This window comes from Procambarus clarkii, chromosome 16, assembly GCF_040958095.1.
Source record: "Procambarus clarkii isolate CNS0578487 chromosome 16, FALCON_Pclarkii_2.0, whole genome shotgun sequence".
NCBI lineage: Eukaryota > Metazoa > Arthropoda > Malacostraca > Decapoda > Cambaridae > Procambarus > Procambarus clarkii.
In genome coordinates, this window is record NC_091165.1 from 42,906,708 (window position 1) to 42,932,196 (window position 25,489).

Here is a 25,489-nt window from a genome sequence, read left to right on the forward strand (position 1 = left end):
CCCCAGAAGTGACTCGAACCCATACTCCCACAACTGGTATGTACAGGGACGCCTTAATCCGCTTGACCATCACGACCGGACATAAGGAAGTGATAGCCGAGGCTATATGAACCACTTCCCCGCCGGCACTCGGATGGTAATCTTGGGCATAGCATTTTATCAAATCACCTCATTCTTTGGGGCACACGTGAGGAACACAAATGCAAACAAGCCTCAATGGTCCCCAGGACTATATACAACTGAAAACTCACACCCCAGAAGTGACTCGAACCCATACTCCCACAACTGGTATGTACAGGGACGCCTTATTCCGCTTGACCATCACGACCGGACATAAGGAAGTGATAGCCGAGGCTATATGAACCACTTCCCCGCCGGCACTCGGATGGTAATCTTGGGCATAGCATTTTATCAAATCACCTCATTCTTTGGGGCACACGTGAGGAACACAAATGCAAACAAGCCTGAATGGTCCCCAGGACTATATACAACTGAAAACTCACACCCCAGAAGTGACTCGAACCCATACTCCCACAACTGGTATGTACAGGGACGCCTTAATCCGCTTGACCATCACGACCGGACATAAGGAAGTGATAGCCGAGGCTATATGAACCACTTCCCCGCCGGCACTCGGATGGTAATCTTGGGCATAGCATTTTATCAAATCACCTCATTCTTTGGGGCACACGTGAGGAACACAAATGCAAACAAGCCTGAATGGTCCCCAGGACTATATACAACTGAAAACTCACACCCCAGAAGTGACTCGAACCCATACTCCCACAACTGGTATGTACAGGGACGCCTTAATCCGCTTGACCATCACGACCGGACATAAGGAAGTGACAGCCGAGGCTATATGAACCACTTCCCCGCCGGCACTCGGATGGTAATCTTGGGCATAGCATTTTATCAAATCACCTCATTCTTTGGGGCACACGTGAGGAACACAAATGCAAACAAGCCTGAATGGTCCCCAGGACTATATACAACTGAAAACTCACACCCCAGAAGTGACTCGAACCCATACTCCCACAACTGGTATGTACAGGGACGCCTTAATCCGCTTGACCAACACGACCGGACATAAGGAAGTGATAGCCGAGGCTATATGAACCACTTCCCCGCCGGCACTCGGATGGTAATCTTGGGCATAGCATTTTATCAAATCACCTCATTCTTTGGGGCACACGTGAGGAACACAAATGCAAACAAGCCTGAATGGTCCCCAGGACTATATACAACTGAAAACTCACACCCCAGAAGTGACTCGAACCCATACTCCCACAACTGGTATGTACAGGGACGCCTTAATCCGCTTGACCAACACGACCGGACATAAGGAAGTGACAGCCGAGGCTATATGAACCACTTCCCCGCCGGCACTCGGATGGTAATCTTGGGCATAGCATTTTATCAAATCACCTCATTCTTTGGGGCACACGTGAGGAACACAAATGCAAACAAGCCTGAATGGTCCCCAGGACTATATACAACTGAAAACTCACACCCCAGAAGTGACTCGAACCCATACTCCCACAACTGGTATGTACAGGGACGCCTTAATCCGCTTGACCAACACGACCGGACATAAGGAAGTGATAGCCGAGGCTATATGAACCACTTCCCCGCCGGCACTCGGATGGTAATCTTGGGCATAGCATTTTATCAAATCACCTCATTCTTTGGGGCACACGTGAGGAACACAAATGCAAACAAGCCTGAATGGTCCCCAGGACTATATACAACTGAAAACTCACACCCCAGAAGTGACTCGAACCCATACTCCCACAACTGGTATGTACAGGGACGCCTTAATCCGCTTGACCAACACGACCGGACATAAGGAAGTGATAGCCGAGGCTATATGAACCACTTCCCCGCCGGCACTCGGATGGTAATCTTGGGCATAGCATTTTATCAAATCACCTCATTCTTTGGGGCACACGTGAGGAACACAAATGCAAACAAGCCTGAATGGTCCCCAGGACTATATACAACTGAAACTGAGTTTTCAGTTGTATATAGTCCTGGGGACCATTCAGGCTTGTTTGCATTTGTGTTCCTCACGTGTTCCCCAAAGAATGAGGTGATTTGATAAAATGCTATGCCCAAGATTACCATCCGAGTGCCGGCGGGGAAGTGGTTCATATAGCCTCGGCTATCACTTCCTTATGTCCGGTCGTGATGGTCAAGCGGATTAAGGCGTCCCTGTACATACCAGTTGTGGGAGTATGGGTTCGAGTCACTTCTGGGGTGTGAGTTTTCAGTTGTATATAGTCCTGGGGACCATTCAGGCTTGTTTGCATTTGTGTTCCTCACGTGTGCCCCAAAGAATGAGGTGATTTGATAAAATGCTATGCCCAAGATTACCATCCGAGTGCCGGCGGGGAAGTGGTTCATATAGCCTCGGCTATCACTTCCTTATGTCCGGTCGTGATGGTCAAGCGGATTAAGGCGTCCCTGTACATACCAGTTGTGGGAGTATGGGTTCGAGTCACTTCTGGGGTGTGAGTTTTCAGTTGTATATAGTCCTGGGGACCATTCAGGCTTGTTTGCATTTGTGTTCCTCACGTGTGCCCCAAAGAATGAGGTGATTTGATAAAATGCTATGCCCAAGATTACCATCCGAGTGCCGGCGGGGAAGTGGTTCATATAGCCTCGGCTATCACTTCCTTATGTCCGGTCGTGATGGTCAAGCGGATTAAGGCCTCCCTGTACATACCAGTTGTGGGAGTATGGGTTCGAGTCACTTCTGGGGTGTGAGTTTTCAGTTGTATATAGTCCTGGGGACCATTCAGGCTTGTTTGCATATATATATATATATATATATATATATATATATATATATATATATGTCGTACCTAGTAGCCAAAACGCACTTCTCAGCCTACTATGCAAGGCTCGATTTGCCTAATAAGCCAAGTTTTCATGAATTAATGTTTTTTCGACTACCTAACCTACCTAACCTAACCTAACCTAACTTTTTCTGCTACCTAACCCAACCTAGCCTATAAAGATAGGTTAGGTTAGGTTAGGTAGGGTTGGTTAGGTTCGATCATATATCTACGTTAATTTTAACTCCAATAAAAAAATTTTGACCTCATACTTAATGAAATGAGTAGCTTTATCATTTCATAAGAAAAAATTAGAGAAAATATATTAATTCAGGAAAACTTGGCTTATTAGGCAAATCGGGCCTTGCATAGTAGGCTAAGAAGTGCGTTCTGGCTACTAGGTACGACATATATATATATATATATATATATATATATATATATATATATATATTTATATATATATATATATATATATATATATGTATATATATATATATGTATATATATATATATATATATATATATATATATGTATATATATATATATATATATATATATATATATATATATATATATATATATATACATATATATATATATATATATATATATATATATATATATACATATATATATATATATATATATATATATATATATATATATATATATATATATATATATATATATATATATATATATATTATATATATATATATATATATATATATATATATATGTATATATATATATATATATATATATATATATATATATATGACTGATATATATATATATATCTGATATATATACAACTGATATATATATATATATCAGTTGTATATAGTCCTGGGGACCATTCAGGCTTGTTTGCATATATATATATATATATGTATATATATATATATATATATATATATATATATATATATATATATATATACATATATATATATATATATATATATATATATATATATATATATATATATATATATATATATACATATATATATATATATATATATATATATATATATATATATATATATATATATATATATATATATATATATATATATATATATATATATATATATATATATAGCTTGTGATAGCCTCGGCTATCACTTCCTTTTGACGGCCGTGATGGTCAAGTGGATTAAGGCGCCCTGTAGTTACCAGTTGCGTTGCTCCTGGGAGTATGGGTTCGAGTCACTTCTGGGGTGTGAGTTTTCATTCGCATATAGTCCTGGGGACCATTCAGGCTTGTTTGCATTTGTGTTCCTCACGTGTGCCCCAAAGAATGAGGTAATTTGGTCAAATGCTATGCCCAAGATTACCATCCGAGTTGCTGTCGGGGAAGTGGCTCAAATAGCCTCGGCTATCACTTCCTTTTGACGGCCGTGATGGTCAAGTGGATTAAGGCGCCCTGTAGTTACCAGTTGCGTTGCTCCTGGGAGTATGGGTTCGAGTCACTTCTGGGGTGTGAGTTGTCATTTGCATATAGTCCTGGGGACCATTCAGGCTTGTTTGCATTTGTGTTCCTCACGTGTGCCCCAAAGAATGAGGTGATTTGGTGAAATGCTATGCCCAAGATTACCATCCGAGTTGCTGTCGGGGAAGTGGCTCATATAGCCTCGGCTATCACTTCCTTTTGACGGCCGTGATGGTCAAGTGGATTAAGGCGCCCTGTAGTTACCAGTTGCCTTGCTCCTGGGAGTATGGGTTCGAGTCACTTCTGGGGTGTGAGTTTTCATTCGCATATAGTCCTGGGGACCATTCAGGCTTGTTTGCATTTGTGTTCCTCGCGTGTGCCCCAAAGAATGAGGTGATTTAATGAAATGCTATGCCCAAGATTACCATCCGAGTTGCTGTCGGGGAAGTGGCTCAAATAGCCTCGGCTATCACTTCCTTTTGACGGCCGTGATGGTCAAGTGGATTAAGGCGCCCTGTAGTTACCAGTTGCGTTGCTCCTGGGAGTATGGGTTCGAGTCACTTCTGGGGTGTGAGTTGTCATTCGCATATAGTCCTGGGGACCATTCAGGCTTGTTTGCATTTGTGTTCCTCACGTGTGCCCCAAAGAATGAGGTGATTTGGTGAAATGCTATGCCCAAGAATACCATCCGAGTTGCTGTCGGGGAAGTGGCTCAAATAGCCTTGGCTATCACTTCCTTTTGACGGCCGTGATGGTCAAGTGGATTAAGGCGCCCTGTAGTTACCAGTTGCGTTGCTCCTGGGAGTATGGGTTCGAGTCACTTCTGGGGTATGAGTTTTCATTCGCATATAGTCCTGGGGACCATTCAGGCTTGTTTGCATTTGTGTTCCTCACGTGTGCCCCAAAGAATGAGGTGATTTGGTGAAATGCTATGCCCAAGATTACCATCCGAGTTGCTGTCGAGGAAGTGGCTCAAATAGCCTCGGCTATCACTTCCTTTTGACGGCCGTGATGGTCAAGTGGATTAAGGCGCCCTGTAGTTACCAGTTGCGTTGCTCCTGGGAGTATGGGTTCGAGTCACTTCTGGGGTGTGAGTTTTCATTCATATATATATATATATATATATATATATATATATATATATATATATATATATATATATATATATATATATATTGATCGAAACAAATTGATCGAAACTGTGAATGCCAGGAAATCCGGACTCCAAAGTCCGGATATATATATATATATATACATATATATATATATATATATATATATATATATATATATATATATATATATATATATATATATATATATATATATATATATATATATATATATATATCCGGACTTTGGAGTTCGGATTTCTTGGCATTCACAGTTTCGATCAATTTGTTGACCTTTGCTTTCAATTCGGCTGTAGTGTCCTTCGTTACCCTTTGGAATTTAGTTTGGTCAGAGAGTATGAGGTTCATTTTCGCCAGATATTCGTCTTTTTTAAGAATGACTTATATTGGCGACTTGTCACCTCTCCTGACAACTATCTCCTTGTTCTCACGAAGGCTCTTAGCTGCCGCTTTGAGCTCGGGGGACAGTATGGTGCTTCTGTAGTTGCCTCGATTCTTTCCTCCTTCCACAATAAGTTCTGCTTGTAAGGTATCTCTGGTAGTGACCTTCTTTTGTGTCTCGAGGTCGAATATGTCGTCCAACCGAATTTCCAACTCCACTTTCCGGGCCATCTCACTCGGTCTGGACATAACGTGACAGTTTATACCCAGATTTAGGAGAGTGACTTGGTCCTCAGTGAGGTTAATTCCTACAAGGTTCAGGAAGCCATCTCTCGGTCGTGGAATTGCCATTGGTCCTCCATATAACGTTGTTAGTTTCGAATATCTGGCGAAAATGAACCTCATACTCTCTGACCAAACTAAATTCCAAAGGGTAACGAAGGACACTACAGCCGAATTGAAAGCAAAGGTCAACAAACTGATCAAAACTGTGAATGCCAAGAAATCCGGACTCCACCTGCCAAAGGTTATTGGGGATATGAACCTGGATATGCGTATGGAAATGTCAAGACACACAAGCCTGGAAACCCACTTCGGCCAATCATTAGCCAGATACCCACACCCACGTACAGACTGGCGAAGCGACTCAACGGCCTGCTGACTCCTTATGTCCCTTGCGCCTTCAGCCTGAAGTCTCCAAAGGAATTTGTTGACTTACTGTGGGGCACACAAGCCACAGGGATAAGAGCCTCGTTGGACGTAGAATCCCTGTTTACCAACATACCTGTGGACGAGACAATCGGGATGATAGCCGACAGAGTGTATCGTGATCCGGCCTGCACTCCTCTTGACATACCAGAAAACATTCTGAGGAAACTACTCCCAGCTTGTACTAAAGAGGCACCCTTCTTGAGCCCGGATGGGCACATGTATAAGCAAGTAGATGGGGTCGCCATGGGTTCCCCCCTAGGTGTCCTGTTTGCAAACTTCTACATGGGTACCATCGAGCAAAAAGTCTTAGTCGAAATGAACTTGAAACCGGCCATATACTGCAGGTATGTTGACGACATTTTTACACAGGTACCTGATGCCCAGACATCTGTAGGAGCTGAAGGAGGCATTTGAGCAGAGTTCCGTGCTGCGTTTCACATACGAGATGGAAAAGGATGGGAAGCTGCCCTTTCTAGATGTAACAGTCATGGAAAAGAGCGGAGGTTTCCACACTGCAGTCTACACTAAGGAAACGAACATAGGAATGTGCCTAAATGCCAACAGCGACTGCCCAGACAGGTACAAGAGGAGTGTTGTTAACGCTTATGTCGACCGTGCTCTCAGCCACAGAATGGAAGCAAGTCGACGAAGAACTCTGTAGGGTAAGGCAGGTCCTAGTCAACAACGGCTTCTCCAATGGTTTCGTCGAAGACATCATAAGAAGGAAAGTGAAACGCCATGCAACCTCTGAAGAGACAACCAACACAACACCTATACCCCCTATTAGACTAATTTTACAGGAACTTCTTTTCCACAGCTCATAAAACGGAGGAAAGGGTCCTGAAAGATATTGTTAATAGAAACGTTATCCCTACAGACAAAAATCAGAGGATACAACTGACGATTTACTATAAAACCAGAAAAACGGCCAGCCTACTCATGAGAAACTCTCCAGACACAAAACAGAACGCTTTAAAAGAGACTAACGTCGTCTATGCCTTCAAATGCCCACTTGGGGACTGTAAGCTCCAAAAAAAACAGTATATAGGCAAGACAACAACATCTCTTTCTAGGCGTTTAACGATGCATAAGCAACAGGGCTCCATTAAGGAACATATAATCTCTTCCCACAACCAAACCATCGCCAGAGAAATCCTAGTAAACAACACAGAAATCATCGATAGATACAGCGATAGCAGGCGGCTTGACGTCTGCGAGGCTCTACACATCAAGAAGTCAACACCAGCAATCAACAGCCAATTAATGCACAACTATATTCTACCCACCTCAAGACTCCGCTCCAATATAGAAGCATCAAGAAATATGGACCAATAGGCTTTCTACAAATCACTTCCATTCAATACCCATTGTTTCGTGTTCTGTCTTGTGTTTAGGAATTTAATACCCTATTAATACCACCTCACCCCATCCACCTCACTCAAATGTAGATAAAAACAAATCGAAGATGTGTAAGTTCTATTCAGTTGTGTGTTTACTAGTTGTGTTTTTACGGGGGTTGAGCTTTGCTCTTTCGGCCCACCTCTCAACTGTCAATCAACTGTTTACTAACTACTTTTTTTTTTTTTTTTTTTCCACACACACACACACCCCAGGAAGCAGCCCGTGACAGCTGACTAACTCCCAGGTACCTATTTACTGCTAGGTAACAGGGGCATTCAGGGTGAAAGAAACTTTGCCCATTTGTTTCTGCCTCGTGCAGGAATCGAACCCGCGCCACAGAATTACGAATCCTGCGCGCTATCCACCAGGCTACGAGGCCCCTATGTATATGTGTAAGCTAAAGTCTTTGAAAATGTAATAAGTTTTATGAAACGCGCTCAAGTGTCGCGTCAGACTAGAAATAAAAATGAATTTTGGAGAATTGATTTTTGAATTACCACCAACAGTGAAAAGAAACGTACGAAAGATCGAGAAAATTCGTGTTAGAATTATTAATCTTACTTTTTCGGTCATATTTAATAATATATGTCTACAGGAAAGACTGCTACCAAAATATATTAATATATATATATATATATATATATATATATATATATATATATATATATATATATATATATATATATATATATATATATATATATAAGCCTATACTTGCATAAACCACAAGTGAAGATTAACAATCTTTGGACAACACCCACCAGTGGGACTCGAACTAAGACTACTAAGACTACGAACTAAGACGCAGACTAACCTCACACTTATCTGGTGCCCTCGGGAGGTGGAGATATTTGAGATGTATATATATATATATCTCGAAGTCTCTACTTCTTTTGTAGGGTCTGATGGTGTAGTGGGTTAAAGCGTACTAGTTATGGCAGCTACTGGAAGGTAGTTGTGCTTTCTGGGTTCGAGTCCCACTGGTGGGTGTTGTCCAAAGATTGTTAATCTTCACTTGTGGTTTATGCAAGTATAGGCTTATAGCTTGGACACGAGTTCTCTCACATTGACAGTGGCTTGATGAAAAACGCAGACTAACCTCACACTTATCTGGTGCCCTCGGGAGGTGGAGATATTTGAGATGTATATATATATGTCTCGAAGTCTCTACTTCTTTTGTAGGGTCTGATGGTGTAGTGGGTTAAAGCGTACTAGTTATGGCAGCTACTGGAAGGTAGTTGTGCTTTCTGGGTTCGAGTCCCACTGGTGGGTGTTGTCCAAAGATTGTTAATCTTCACTTGTGGTTTATGCAAGTATAGGCTTATAGCATGGACACGAGTTCTCTCACATTGACAGTGGCTTGATGAAAAACGCAGACTAACCTCACACTTATCTGGTGCCCTCGGGAGGTGGAGATATTTGAGATGTATATATATATGTCTCGAAGTCTCTACTTCTTTTGTAGGGTCTGATGGTGTAGTGGGTTAAAGCGTACTAGTTATGGCAGCTACTGGAAGGTAGTTGTGCTTTCTGGGTTCGAGTCCCACTGGTGGGTGTTGTCCAAAGATTGTTAATCTTCACTTGTGGTTTATGCAAGTATAGGCTTATAGCATGGACACGAGTTCTCTCACATTGACAGTGGCTTGATGAAAAACGCAGACTAACCTCACACTTATCTGGTGCCCTCGGGAGGTGGAGATATTTGAGATGTATATATATATGTCTCGAAGTCTCTACTTCTTTTGTAGGGTCTGATGGTGTAGTGGGTTAAAGCGTACTAGTTATGGCAGCTACTGGAAGGTAGTTGTGCTTTCTGGGTTCGAGTCCCACTGGTGGGTGTTGTCCAAAGATTGTTAATCTTCACTTGTGGTTTATGCAAGTATAGGCTTATAGCATGGACACGAGTTCTCTCACATTGACAGTGGCTTGATGAAAAACGCAGACTAACCTCACACTTATCTGGTGCCCTCGGGAGGTGGAGATATTTGAGATGTATATATATATATCTCGAAGTCTCTACTTCTTTTGTAGGGTCTGATGGTGTAGTGGGTTAAAGCGTACTAGTTATGGCAGCTACTGGAAGGTAGTTGTGCTTTCTGGGTTTGAGTCCCACTGGTGGGTGTTGTCCAAAGATTGTTAATCTTCACTTGTGGTTTATGCAAGTATAGGCTTATAGCATGGACACGAGTTCTCTCACATTGACAGTGGCTTGATGAAAAACGCAGACTAACCTCACACTTATCTGGTGCCCTCGGGAGGTGGAGATATTTGAGATGTATATATATATATCTCGAAGTCTCTACTTCTTTTGTAGGGTCTGATGGTGTAGTGGGTTAAAGCGTACTAGTTATGGCAGCTACTGGAAGGTAGTTGTGCTTTCTGGGTTCGAGTCCCACTGGTGGGTGTTGTCCAAAGATTGTTAATCTTCACTTGTGGTTTATGCAAGTATAGGCTTATAGCATGGACACGAGTTCTCTCACATTGACAGTGGCTTGATGAAAAATGCAGACTAACCTCACACTTATCTGGTGCCCTCGGGAGGTGGAGATATTTGAGATGTATATATATATATCTCGAAGTCTCTACTTCTTTTGTAGGGTCTGATGGTGTAGTGGGTTAAAGCGTACTAGTTATGGCAGCTACTGGAAGGTAGTTGTGCTTTCTGGGTTCGAGTCCCACTGGTGGGTGTTGTCCAAAGATTGTTAATCTTCACTTGTGGTTTATGCAAGTATAGGCTTATAGCATGGACACGAGTTCTCTCACATTGACAGTGGCTTGATGAAAAACGCAGACTAACCTCACACTTATCTGGTGCCCTCGGGAGGTGGAGATATTTGAGATGTATATATATATATATCTCGAAGTCTCTACTTCTTTTGTAGGGTCTGATGGTGTAGTGGGTTAAAGCGTACTAGTTATGGCAGCTACTGGAAGGTAGTTGTGCTTTCTGGGTTCGAGTCCCACTGGTGGGTGTTGTCCAAAGATTGTTAATCTTCACTTGTGGTTTATGCAAGTATAGGCTTATAGCATGGACACGAGTTCTCTCACATTGACAGTGGCTTGATGAAAAACGCAGACTAACCTCACACTTATCTGGTGCCCTCGGGAGGTGGAGATATTTGAGATGTATATATATATGTCTCGAAGTCTCTACTTCTTTTGTAGGGTCTGATGGTGTAGTGGGTTAAAGCGTACTAGTTATGGCAGCTACTGGAAGGTAGTTGTGCTTTCTGGGTTCGAGTCCCACTGGTGGGTGTTGTCCAAAGATTGTTAATCTTCACTTGTGGTTTATGCAAGTATAGGCTTATAGCATGGACACGAGTTCTCTCACATTGACAGTGGCTTGATGAAAAACGCAGACTAACCTCACACTTATCTGGTGCCCTCGGGAGGTGGAGATATTTGAGATGTATATATATATGTCTCGAAGTCTCTACTTCTTTTGTAGGGTCTGATGGTGTAGTGGGTTAAAGCGTACTAGTTATGGCAGCTACTGGAAGGTAGTTGTGCTTTCTGGGTTCGAGTCCCACTGGTGGGTGTTGTCCAAAGATTGTTAATCTTCACTTGTGGTTTATGCAAGTATAGGCTTATAGCATGGACACGAGTTCTCTCACATTGACAGTGGCTTGATGAAAAACGCAGACTAACCTCACACTTATCTGGTGCCCTCGGGAGGTGGAGATATTTGAGATGTATATATATATATCTCGAAGTCTCTACTTCTTTTGTAGGGTCTGATGGTGTAGTGGGTTAAAGCGTACTAGTTATGGCAGCTACTGGAAGGTAGTTGTGCTTTCTGGGTTTGAGTCCCACTGGTGGGTGTTGTCCAAAGATTGTTAATCTTCACTTGTGGTTTATGCAAGTATAGGCTTATAGCATGGACACGAGTTCTCTCACATTGACAGTGGCTTGATGAAAAACGCAGACTAACCTCACACTTATCTGGTGCCCTCGGGAGGTGGAGATATTTGAGATGTATATATATATATCTCGAAGTCTCTACTTCTTTTGTAGGGTCTGATGGTGTAGTGGGTTAAAGCGTACTAGTTATGGCAGCTACTGGAAGGTAGTTGTGCTTTCTGGGTTCGAGTCCCACTGGTGGGTGTTGTCCAAAGATTGTTAATCTTCACTTGTGGTTTATGCAAGTATAGGCTTATAGCATGGACACGAGTTCTCTCACATTGACAGTGGCTTGATGAAAAATGCAGACTAACCTCACACTTATCTGGTGCCCTCGGGAGGTGGAGATATTTGAGATGTATATATATATATCTCGAAGTCTCTACTTCTTTTGTAGGGTCTGATGGTGTAGTGGGTTAAAGCGTACTAGTTATGGCAGCTACTGGAAGGTAGTTGTGCTTTCTGGGTTCGAGTCCCACTGGTGGGTGTTGTCCAAAGATTGTTAATCTTCACTTGTGGTTTATGCAAGTATAGGCTTATAGCATGGACACGAGTTCTCTCACATTGACAGTGGCTTGATGAAAAACGCAGACTAACCTCACACTTATCTGGTGCCCTCGGGAGGTGGAGATATTTGAGATGTATATATATATATATCTCGAAGTCTCTACTTCTTTTGTAGGGTCTGATGGTGTAGTGGGTTAAAGCGTACTAGTTATGGCAGCTACTGGAAGGTAGTTGTGCTTTCTGGGTTCGAGTCCCACTGGTGGGTGTTGTCCAAAGATTGTTAATCTTCACTTGTGGTTTATGCAAGTATAGGCTTATAGCATGGACACGAGTTCTCTCACATTGACAGTGGCTTGATGAAAAACGCAGACTAACCTCACACTTATCTGGTGCCCTCGGGAGGTGGAGATATTTGAGATGTATATATATATATATCTCGAAGTCTCTACTTCTTTTGTAGGGTCTGATGGTGTAGTGGGTTAAAGCGTACTAGTTATGGCAGCTACTGGAAGGTAGTTGTGCTTTCTGGGTTCGAGTCCCACTGGTGGGTGTTGTCCAAAGATTATATATATATATATATATATATATATATATATATATATATATATATATATATATATATATATATATATATATATATGTCGTACCTAGTAGCCAGAACGCACTTCTCAGCCTACTATGCAAGGCCCGATTTGCCTAATAAGCCAAGTTTTCCTGAAATATTATATTTTCTCTAATTTTTTTTTGTATGAAATGATAAAGCTACCCATTTCATTATATATGAGGTCAATTTTTTTTAATGGAGTTAAAATTAACGTAGATATATGACCGAACCTAACCAACCCTACCTAACCTAACCTAACCTATCTTTATAGGTTAGGTTAGGTTAGGTAGCAGAAAACGTTAGGTTAGGTTAGGTTAGGTAGGTTAGGTAAACGAAAAACCATTATTTCATGAAAACTTGGCTTATTAGGCAAATTGGGCCTTGCATAGTAGGCTGAGAAGTGCGTTCTGGCTACTAGGTACGACATATATATATATATATATATATATATATATATATATATATATATATATATATATATATATATATATATATATATCCCTTTGCCAAAGGACCGGAGGATGGCATGCAAGACACGGCGAGGTTAATGACATTATAAAGAGAAGCCTTACCACAGCCGGTTGTCCAGCAGAGAGAGAGCCCCATTACCTAATGTCCCGCAACTCTGATGAGCCTGTCGGTCGCCCAGACGGAATTACTGTGAACCCCTGGAAGAATGGTAGACAGTTGGTGTGGGACTACACTTGCGTTTCAACTTTAGCCAATACCTATGTTGACTTCAGTGCTACACAAGCAGGAGGAGCTGCCAATCACCGGGAAGCGGCCAAGTCACGTAAATACAGAGACCTTGAGCACCACTACAATTTTGTCCCCATTGCCTCAGAGACGCTTGGTGCCTGGGGTAAAAGTGCTGCTAGCTTTTTAAAGGAGTTGGGGTCTAAGCTAATCGAAACAACTAGAGACCCCAGAGCTGCCAGTTTTTTTTTTCAGCGCCTTAGTGTGGCAATCCAGAGAGGAAATGCTCACTGCATCCATGGTTCCTGCCCGCCATCTGAGGAGCTGGAGGAGCTATTCAACTTGTGACAAGCAGCCTTGTACCCTGTATGTAATCAATATTGTAACTTTTTTTGTGTAATGACATTTTCAAATAAAGTTAGATAAATATACACACTTAACAAAAGAATAGGGGTGGTAGGAGAAGAAAATATCAAAGTGTTCAGTGAGGATCCACAAGGTCTTCTCTGAGTACTCTTTATTTTCTTCTCCAAGGCTATGGGTCCCTACATTTGCACCAGAGGTGGTACCCCTTCTATAAAAAAAAAAAAAAAAAAAAAAAAAATATATATATATATATATACATATATATATATATATATATATATATATATATATATATATATATATATATATATATATATGCAATTGACGATCACAAAACACTGATCATTTTATGCGGAAAATCCACAGAGAACTATGAAATGAGGTAAATGTTTCGGCTTTGTTAAAGCCTTTGTCAACACCAGACTGACTCCAAGTCTGGTGTTGTGAATCCGGACGACTGCAGCTGAGACGTAGGCGGCAGCCGTTGCTGGGAGAAGACGACGGCCAGGAGACCGACTCCAACCCTTCAAGAAGTCAAGAAGGAGGACGGACCTGCAGAGGAAGAAGGCACGGAGACGATGCGCTAAACGGTGGGACGACGAGAGGTTCCGGTAGGACACGACGACCTATATATGTCCTTTGTCAACACCAGAGTCAGTCTGGTGTTGACAAAGGCTTTAACAAAGCCGAAACGTTCACCTCATTTCATAGTTCTCTGTGGATTTTCCGCATATATATATATATATATATATATATATATATATATATATATATATATATATATATATATATATATATATATATATATATATATATATATATATATATATATATATATATATATTGTTGGGGTTTCACTACTCTATTCTTACTCTGGGGTGAGCAATAGTTATGCTCAAGGTCACTCACCGTAGCCCTGCGGGTCTTCACTCGATCCTCACGGCGCCACTGCACGCCAGGAGAGTCTCCCAGTCAATCTCAACGGCCTCTGATTGAGAAGGAGTGGGAACACGACTCGTTCACTTGACTGTCATGTGCCCTCCCCAACAATCGGGCTCTACGGTTAACCACAAGGTCGCCAACTGGTGTTTTAGGTGGCCAGTAACACCTCAGTGGACTGGTTGAATTAGTGGTAGCCTTGGCAAGATCACACTCAAAAGATCAGGAATCAGGCAGGTACTTACTGTTATTACTCTATGCTTTCCAGTATAATATAGCCACAAGATCAATGGAGGGAATGATATAAACACAATGGTAATTTTGTATTTTACTTAAAATGCATGAAAGATGTCACAAGGCCAAACAATAATAAATAAATCAACTGATCCTGGCTGCGGCCGGTAGTTCCCACGAATAGTATGCACTCACTAAGTGGCAACACCTCCCCTCCTCGTCAAGTGTCAAGAACAGCTGATCGCCTGGCCCCCGCGCGAAAGCTTATTGCTTGTTTTCTAGATTCACGCGCGCTGTTTCTTTAAGTTCTCCAATATTACTAGAAACTCGCACACTCAATATTGGCACAATAGCACGTATTACTTAGTTACACTGTACTCGGGCTCAAACAGTCGTTTCTACAATCAATGCTACAATGACTCACTGTAATGGTTTTCACTGCCCTTCATTCAATGACTTATTATGAAGTATTAAACACTGGAGATTTCAGTACTTTCTCTCGTGGGCAATAACCCAATAATTCACTGTACTCACAAATGATTAATCACTGCATGAACATAGAAATATATGAAGTATATAAATCAAACATCAATACAGGGAAAATAAATAGTTTTTGGGCACGTAGCCTAACCTCCAAATACTGGCATAATATTATATATAATTTATCACTGTATGTTCACATCAAAATCTGTAGAAAGATATACAAAACTCAGTAAATTTATCACTTGTTCCTGGTGCCTGTGCACACCAATAATAAACATGAATATTACAAGTACTCTTGATAGTACTGTCTTGCACACTGGTGCTTTACCGTGACATGGGTGAGACTTGCTCACGACATATAAAATCCCCAGGCTAGATAATATAGCCGAATAATATAGCTAACTAAAGGGAAATGGGGTGGGAACTAGAAACACCTACTTCAACCTATCCTCCGATGAGAGTCGAGATGTAGCTCCTGGTCCTCGTGTCGGGAACGCCCCCACACACACGTCGTCGTGTCCTACCGGAACCTCTCGTCGTCCCACCGTTTAGCGCATCGTCTCCGTGCCTTCTTCCTCTGCAGGTCCGTCCTCCTTCTTGACTTCTTGAAGGGTTGGAGTCGGTCTCCTGGCCGTCGTCTTCTCCCAGCAACGGCTGCCGCCTACGTCTCAGCTGCAGTTGTCCGGATTCCCAAATAGTCCTCTCCTTCCTCAGCTACCCAGTGGCTCTGTCAGCCACTACGCTGTCACGAACTGGTGAACTGCCACAGACGTCACATACGTCACTGCACGGCTTCACTGCTTCTTGCACAGTACCTGACTGGAGCACTTGTTGCTCAAATAACCGTCGATTCCCTCTCTGGTTCAACACATGAACTAGGGAAGACCTCTCAGAGTACTGGCAGACTTCAGGTGACGCGTAAATCCACGGGAGCGGGAAACCACTGTCAAACTGACAGGACCAATCGTCGCACGTCCGACCTCTTTGACGTGTCGTGTCTGACTGCTGGCGCCAGCGCGGTGCGCGGCCTGGACCCCCTTCCTTCGTGACGTCACTTTCGCCACGGGAGGTTTTCATTGGCTCCCGGTGCCACATTGCTGTCGGTGACCAATCCGGTGCCACTGACGTCACACGGTTTTGGCGGGGAATCAGGAAGGCCAGCGCCATCTTGGCTTCCTAAAGGGCCTATACCACAGGCCAAAATATTACTATTTCACAAATTTATCGGCTCTCCGAGAACACTTCACTCTCTCCCATATATCAAATTGTAGCCTGCTACGTAGAGAACGCTTGGGAAAAGTAGACATGACTCTTACTGCAGGCGTGGGAGAATTATAAGGGGGGGAACACCGTCACAATATATATATATATATATATATATATATATATATATATATATATATATATATATATATATATATATATATATATATATATATATATATATATATATATATATATATATATATATATATTGAATAATATATGTCTCATTGAATATGACCGCATATTTTGTATTTATTATCTTCTGATTTAGGGCTTCTATCCCTCTAACTATTTTCTTAGCATCAGAGCTTAGCTGAAAGAGGAGTTCTCCAAAACTCATTTACGTAATTTCAAGGTGAAGAAAAGAAGTGAATTACTAAAGAATGTATTACACTTATTTATACAATTTGCACAACGTTTCGAACCTCCATGGTTCATTCTCAAGTGAAAAGAATTTTCAGAACTGGTTGAATTTATACTTGCACTGGGTCAGTTGATAAGACAATAAAGGTGAAAACATGGGGGATACATAAGGGATAAATAGGGGGTGAAACATAAGAACATAAGAATAGAGGTAACTGCGGAAGGCGTATTGGCCCATACGAGGCAGCTCCTATCTACATACAATGATTAATCAAGTGTAATTGGCCTGTTATGTTGAACATTGTCTTCTGTGTTGGCATCGTTATGTTCTGGTCTTGTCCTTACTCTCAGGTTGTTCTATTCTTATGTGAATTGCATCAAGAATTTGTAATCTTCTAGCATGTTGGGTTTTGTCTATTATACAGATATTTTTGTTCAACATTTCTCTTGTTAGGGTGATGTCATAGGCTTGTCTCGTGTGATTCCTGGGGGCACTGGATTGAAGATGGCATGTCAAACGCCTCGTCAGCCTGGTCGACGTCATACCTTTGTACTTAGATGGAAGGTTACATCCTTCCTGGGGGCAAGTGTACATATATACAACGCTTGACTGCTGTAGAGGGTTCTCCGTCGGCTTCGGGTTGTTTTTGATAAGGAGTTCGGAAGTCTTCTTAGTTTTGTAGAATATGAGCAGGTCTATGTTTTGGTTAGGAGTAATGCCTTTTACTCCTTTACGGATTATTTCTTTCATTATTTTTCCTCTTTTATATGTTCCCTGTGCATGGTTGATTTGTAATATAATTTTACTTTTGGATATATATATATATATATATATATATATATATATATATATATATATATATATATATATATATATATATATATATATATATATATATATATATATATATATATATATATATATATATATATATATATATATATATATATATATATATATATATCGTGATGGTCAAGTGGATTAAGGCGTCTTATACATACCAGTTGCGTTGCGTCTGGGAGTATGGGTTCGAGTCACTTCTGGGGTGTGAGTTTTCAGTTGCATATTGTCCTGGGGACCATTCAGGCTTGTTCGCATATATATATATATATATATATATATATATATATATATATATATATATATATATATATATATATATATATTTCTTCAGTGTGTCCAGGTAGTCTCTTGCTGTCCTTATGGAAGATCATTCACGTATATTAGAAACAAGATAGATCCGAGTACAGAACCCTGCAGAACTCCGCTGGTGGCATCACGCCAGCACCATCACTCATAATTTTGACATCGTCAGCAAACCTTGATAGGAATGAGTATGTACCCTCCGGGAGATCATATATGTATATCAGAAACAGGATAGGACCGAGTACAGAGCCCCGTGGGACTCCACTGGATACTTCTCGCCAATCTGTGGTCTCACCCCTCACTGTAACTCTCTGCTTCCTATTGCTTAGGTACTCCCTTATCCACTGGAGCACCTTACCATTCACTCCTGCCTGTCTCTTCAGCTTATGTACCAGACTCTTATGGTACTGTGTCACAGTACCATAAGATACACATGGTATACAAGTCAAGAACACTGGCCTGTAGTTCAGTGCTTCTTGTCTGTCACCCTTTTTGTACGTTGGGACCACATTAGCCATCTTCCATATTTCTGGTAGGTCTCCCGTCTCCATTGACCTACTATACACTATGAAGAGTGGCAAGCAAAGTGCCTCTGCACACTCTTTCAATACCCATGGTGAGATCCCGCCTGGACCAACAGCCTTTCTCACATCCATATCCAACAGGTGTCTCTTGACCTCTTCTCTCGTAATTTCGAAACCTTCCAAGGCCGCCTGGGTTACTGCCCCCTCTGCTAGTGCTATGACCTCGCCTAATTCTATTGTGAAGATCTTGTGTGTGTGTGTGTGTGTGTGTGTGTGTGTGTGTGTGTGTGTGTGTGTGTGTGTGTGTGTGTGTGTGTGTGTGTGTGTGTGTGTGTGTGTGTGTGTGTGTTTGTGTGTGTGTGTGTGTGTACTCACCTAATTCCCGCCTCTCAACTGTCAATCAACTGGTGTACAGATTCCTTAGCCTACTGGGCTCTATCATATCTACATTTGAAACTGTGTATGGAGTCAGCCTCCACCACATCACTTCCTAGTGCATTCCATTTATTAACTACTCTGACACTGAAAAAATTCTTTCTAACGTCTCTGTGGCTCATCTGGGTACTAAGTTTCCACCTGTGTCCCCTTGTTCGTGTCCCACCCGTGCTGAAGAGTTTGTCTTTGTCCACCCTGTCAATTCCCCTGATAATTTTGTAGGTGGTTATCATGTCTCCCCTTACTCTTCTGTTTTCCAGGGATGTGAGGTTCAGCTCCTTTAGCCTTTCCTCGTAGCTCAATCCTCTCAGTTCCGAGACGAGCCTGGTGGCATACCGCTGAATCTTCTCTAGCTTTGAATTGTGTTTGACTAGGTATGAACTCCAGGCTGGAGCTGCATACTCCAGGATTGGTCTTACATAAGTGGTATACAGGGTTCTGAAAGATTCCTTACACAATTTTCTGAAGGCGTGTGTGTGTGCGTGTGTGTGTGTGTGTGTGTGTGTACTCACCTATATGTACTCACCTATATGTGCTTGCAGGATCGAGCATTGACTCTTGGATCCCGCCTTTCTAGCTATCGGTTGTTTACAGCAATGACTCCTGTCCCATTTCCCTATCATACCTTGTTTTAAAAGTATGAATAGTATTTGCTTCCACAACCTGTTCCCCAAGTGCATTTCATTTTTCTACTACTCTCACGCTAAAAAAAAACTTCCTAACATCTCTGTGACTCATCTGAGTTTCCAGTTTCCACCCATGTCCCCTCGTTCTGTTATTATTACGTGTGAACATTTGATCTATTTCCACTTTGTCAATTCCCCTGAGTATTTTATATGTCCCTATCATATCTCCTCTCTCCCTTCTTTTCTCTAGTGTCGTAAGGTTCAGTTCCTTCAGCCGCTCTTCATATCCCATCCCTCGTAGCTCTGGGACAAGCCTCGTCGCAAACCTCTGAACCTTCTCCAGTTTCTTTATGTGTTTCTTCAGGTGGGGGCTCCATGATGGCGCGGCATACTCTATGCGGCATGTGTGTGTGTGTGTGTGTGTGTGTGTGTGTGTGTGTGTGTGTGTGTGTGTGTGTGTGTATAAAATTACCTAAGTATAGTTACAGGATGAGAGCTAAGCTCGTGGTATCCCTTTTCCCAGTAATCCATGTCGTATAACGCCTTGAAAGTTTTGACGGTTTTGGCCACCACCTTCTCACTTAGCTTGTTACAACCGTCTACTACTCTGTTTGCAAAAGACAAGGCTTTCTTATATTTCTTTTGTACCTTTATTTCTATAGCTTGAATCTGTGTCCTCTTGTTCATGAAGTTGTTGGTTTATGGAAATTTTCTTTGTCAGTTTGGTAGATTCCTCTTAGAATTTTGTAAGTGGTGATCATATCATCTCTTTTTCTTGTATCTTCTGGTTTGGGCATGTTTAACGCCTCTAGTCTCTCCGTGTAACTCTTGTTTTTTCAGTTCTGGAAGCCATTTTGTAGCATGCGGTGGCACCTTTTCCTGTTTATTGATGTGCCTCTTGTGATTTGGGTACCATACATATGCGGAATATTCCAATTTTGGTCCCACAAAATTGGTGTATCTGTGTGCGTGTGAGTATGAATGAGTGTATGCGTGTGTGTGTGTATATGTACTCACATATTTGTACCAGCAAGATTGACCATTGACTCTTGGCTCCCACCTTTCTAGCCGTTGGTTGTTTAAAGCAATGACTCCTATGTCCCTATCATATCTAGTTTTAAAATTAAGAAAAATGCTTGGTTCCACACTCTGTTCATAAGCTTATTCCATTTTTCCAATTCTCTCACACTAAAAGTAAACTTCCTAACATCTCTATGATTCATCTGAGTTTCCAGCTTCCATCCATGTCCCCTTTTTCTCTTAGTATTCAGTGTTAACATATCGTCAATTTCCACTGTCAATCTCCCGAAGTATTTTATGTTTCTATCATATCCCCCGGCTCCTTTGCAGTGTCGTCAGTTTTACTTCCTTCAGTCGCTCTTCATATCCCATCCCTGGCAACTCTGGGACGAGCCTGTCGTAAAATTCTGAACATTTTCCAGTTTCCTTAGGTGTTTCTTCCGGTGGTGGCTCCATGATGGGGCAGCATACTCTAAGACTGGATTCACATAGGCAGTGTAAAACGCCCAAAATGCCTTCTTACTTAGGTTTCTGATTGATGTTCTAACTTTGCCAGCATAAAGAATGCTGCTGTCATTATCCAATTTATATGTGTCTCAGGAGTTAGATTAGGTGTTACATCCACTCTTTGGTCTCTCGAACTGTCACATGCAGGTAGGTTCCCTTCATTGTGTACTGTCCCTTTTGGTCCCCTGTCCTGTAAACCTATTTCCATAAATTTACCTTTGCTAGTGTTGAACTCCAGTAGCCATTTATCTGACCATCTCTGCAATCTATTCAAGTTCTCTTGGAGAATCCTTAAATCCTCATCTGTCAAAAATCTTCTCATAATTTTTGTCATCCGCGAACATCGACATAGAAGACTCTACTCAGGAAGACATGTCGTTCACGTTAATTAGAAATAGAACTGGTCTCAGCACCGATCCTTGAGGTATTCCACTCGATACTGTTCACCAATCTGACTTCTCACCCCTGAGTGTTACTCTTTGGCTCTTTCCGGTTAGATCGTTCCAGCAGCCCGTCCTCTAAACAAAGACCCAAAGTCATTCCAAGCATCTGCTAGACCCCCTGTTAATGAATGAAAAAGGGTTTACACACGACTCAACTCATGATATCCGAGCACATCCGAAACTAATGCTTCGCTGAAAACTTTTGTTTGATCCACAACGCTATAAACAGCCCGTCCTCCAAACAAAGACCCAAAAGTGATTCCATGCACCCGCCAACCCCCTGTTTATGAATGAAAAACGGTTTACAAACGACTCACAACTGATTTCATTCGAACACTTGCAGAACAAGTGCTTCACAGACGAATTTTGTTCGAACCCACAACGCTGCAAATGCTTCACCCACGTACTACAAATACAAATAATCGAAACAGAACCTAAGCACTTAACCTAACGTAACCAGTGCCTAAATATGTACAATATGCTAATATATATTAATATTAATTTATATATGAGAAAAGTTTTGTTTTGCATGGACTGAATGTTAAAACTGCATCTTTGGGGTCGACATCTTTGTCGACCCATCTGCATTTGTAGATGCATCTTTGGGGTCGACCGGTAGATAGAATGAAATTGGTCTGAGGCAGGTTGTTTTCCAGACCCCATGGTAGGGCTTTTCCGTTTATTCGCACCTGCCTCGCAAGTTTGAATAGCAATCTCCTGTGTACTACTGAATTATAGGATTTTTAGCAGTCCAGAAATATGTAGTCTGACCATCCTTTTCTGTCTTGCCTTTTTTTTTTTACATTATTATTGAATTCCAAAAGCCTTGTTAACGAATAATTTCCCTTCCCTGAACCCATGTTTTCCAGCAACTGGAAAAAAATTGTGTTTATATATTTGTTATACAGTAGACTTGGGAAAAACCCTCATTGCGTGCTGCATTTAGGCTATAGGTTTGATGTCGGTGACAAACGTTTAGTCATAGTTTTTAAGTGCTTGCAGTCCATGCGGGATGGCTCAATCAGTCCTTCCTCCAGGGAGCAGAAGTCGAATGTGGCGCTGACCACAAAACCCAGACGAAGGAGGATTTTCTCAGAGAGTGGGTTGGTGACACTTACTCGGACCATTTTGTAGTTCTGCTTCGTGGCGATGAGGAGACACATCTAAAAGTCAATGAAACAGAGATATGATTTTTAGTACATTCAATTACGTAAACTTAAAATTGTTTAATACTTACTAAGAATTAAACAATCTAATGTTCCCTGTGGGAAATTTTTACCCACCATATCTAATAATCATCTAAGAAATGTATAATTTCTATATCATATCAAAATCATATCAAAATCATATTAGAATCATTATAGATTTATTATATAGCTTGATCCTGGATGACAATGGCACCATGAACACGTACGCAACTGGGCCCTTTTGATGCCTACGTGACTTGGTACATGATCTCTCAAGGATCCAGAAGCTTCTAGAAGGATTTGTTAATTAAAAAACTATTGGAACATTTATTCAACATCCGGTAGGGATAATATCGAATCCTTAATAAGAATCAGTGGTACTTTCAAATACTACTTATAATCTTTAAATCTTATATCTAATTATATTATAATCACATCTTATCTTAATCATAAGTCTAGACTGTAAAAATAATCAATCAATATTCATTGAAAGCTACCTCTCAAGGGAGAGGAGGGAGGATCTCGGGGGCGAGAAGCGCCCACGACGATGCCTCGAGGCACTACGCATTTGTTTACAACTGAGTGAACAAGTCTGAGTGAACAAGTGACTGATCCTTAGCGAACATTACCAGCTCAAGGACACCTTATTTAACATTTTTATCGCCAGTGAACACTCTCTAGAACTGGGGGAGTACCTGGACAATATCTACAAGGAAAATCCTAGAACATTTATATAAAATAAGAGTGTTTAGTGGAGATCACAGTGACGCGGTTTCCACCACCTTCATTCCTATTCTTTATCTCCAATCATTCTTCTGCAACTGCAGGATAATCACGTAGCAACGCTACCAGATCATCATACAGCAACGCTGTAGAAAAATATAGTGCCTAAATTCGACAAGAGAGTAAATCAGTCTGGCAAACTTGTCAGACAGGCACCCGGCTTCAGATAAGTATATTGAAGTTTATTACAGTAGCATATTAATTGGCCAATTGTATGCTTGTATAACTTTAATATTCTATAAATCTGTCTGTCGGTAATAAAGCGTGGCAAAGCCTCATTCATCGGTACGTTTATTAAAATTGTAGTGTAGCTGTGAATCTTATCCAAGCACTGAACCTCGTGAGTGTCCATTGTGTCAGAAAGAATTCAGCCTCAATAAGTAAAAACCTCACAAGTGTCCATAGTGTTGGAAGAGATTCACTCAAGCTAACTGTATCATATAAATTGAATATGTCTGCATATATATTTGAAATCCCACTTCTATTATGTTACTATGCAATTTGCTTTATAAGTTAAATATCCTGATTCCTAACCAGAATTTATTATGGTTACTCATGACTCAAAATTTATTCTGTTTATTTAATTGTTTAGTGTTTTATTTTGTGCTTGTATATTTAAAGCCTTTTATTAGGAGGCGACCTTATACTCTTGTTTAGAGTCGAAGGTTCGCTTCCTTTCCTCTGCTCCTCTTGTGTCTGACCCAATCTTGTTATCGTGTGGGGGTCTCATGGGCTGAGGGCGCTCTTCACTACATCCCGGGTGACACTCTTATTGTTCTCACTGATCTCTTACCTGTTATTCACACAACTTCCTCTCGTTCATCTCATCTCTTATTCACACAACTTTCTCTTGTTCGTCTTATCTCTTTTTCTCTCCACTTCAAATATTTACATAATTTTTCATTGTATTACCTCAGCTGGTTCACCACTCACATCATCTCTCTAACTATTAATATTACCTCAGCTGGTTCACCACTCACATCACCTCTCTAACCATAACAATAACACATCTTACGTGTGAGTAGAACCTTCAGAGGGCGCGCAACATATATATTATTCTATTTGTATGGTGAGGAGAACAAAGAGTATCACGGTAATCTGTGGAAGGTGAGTCAAGGGTGGAGAGAGTCGAGCAGTACCCGACTATTTCATCACTCTAGCAATAGACGAGAGAAGGTACAAGATGCATGATACTAATATACTCTTAAAATAGGTCTTGCCATTATTTAAAAAATAAGTGGTCAATTAGTCTGTAAAATTGCTGTTTGCTGGATCTGATCTGCACTGTAATAACCACACCTTTTTTGTATATTCTAAACAAAAGTTACATAATAACACAGAGGTATATTTGCAGATTTCTTACCTTATCTCGATTTCAAGAGGTCTCCTTCACAAACAAGACCTTGCCTAATAAATTCCTCCACGTGGAAACTATGATTAGCCATTACTCTTAATTTATTTAAGTTTTATTTATTTATTTATCTATTTATTATTTATTTATTAGCCCGAAGGAACATTGGGTTGAGAAAGCACAAGAGACGTATGAGTGTA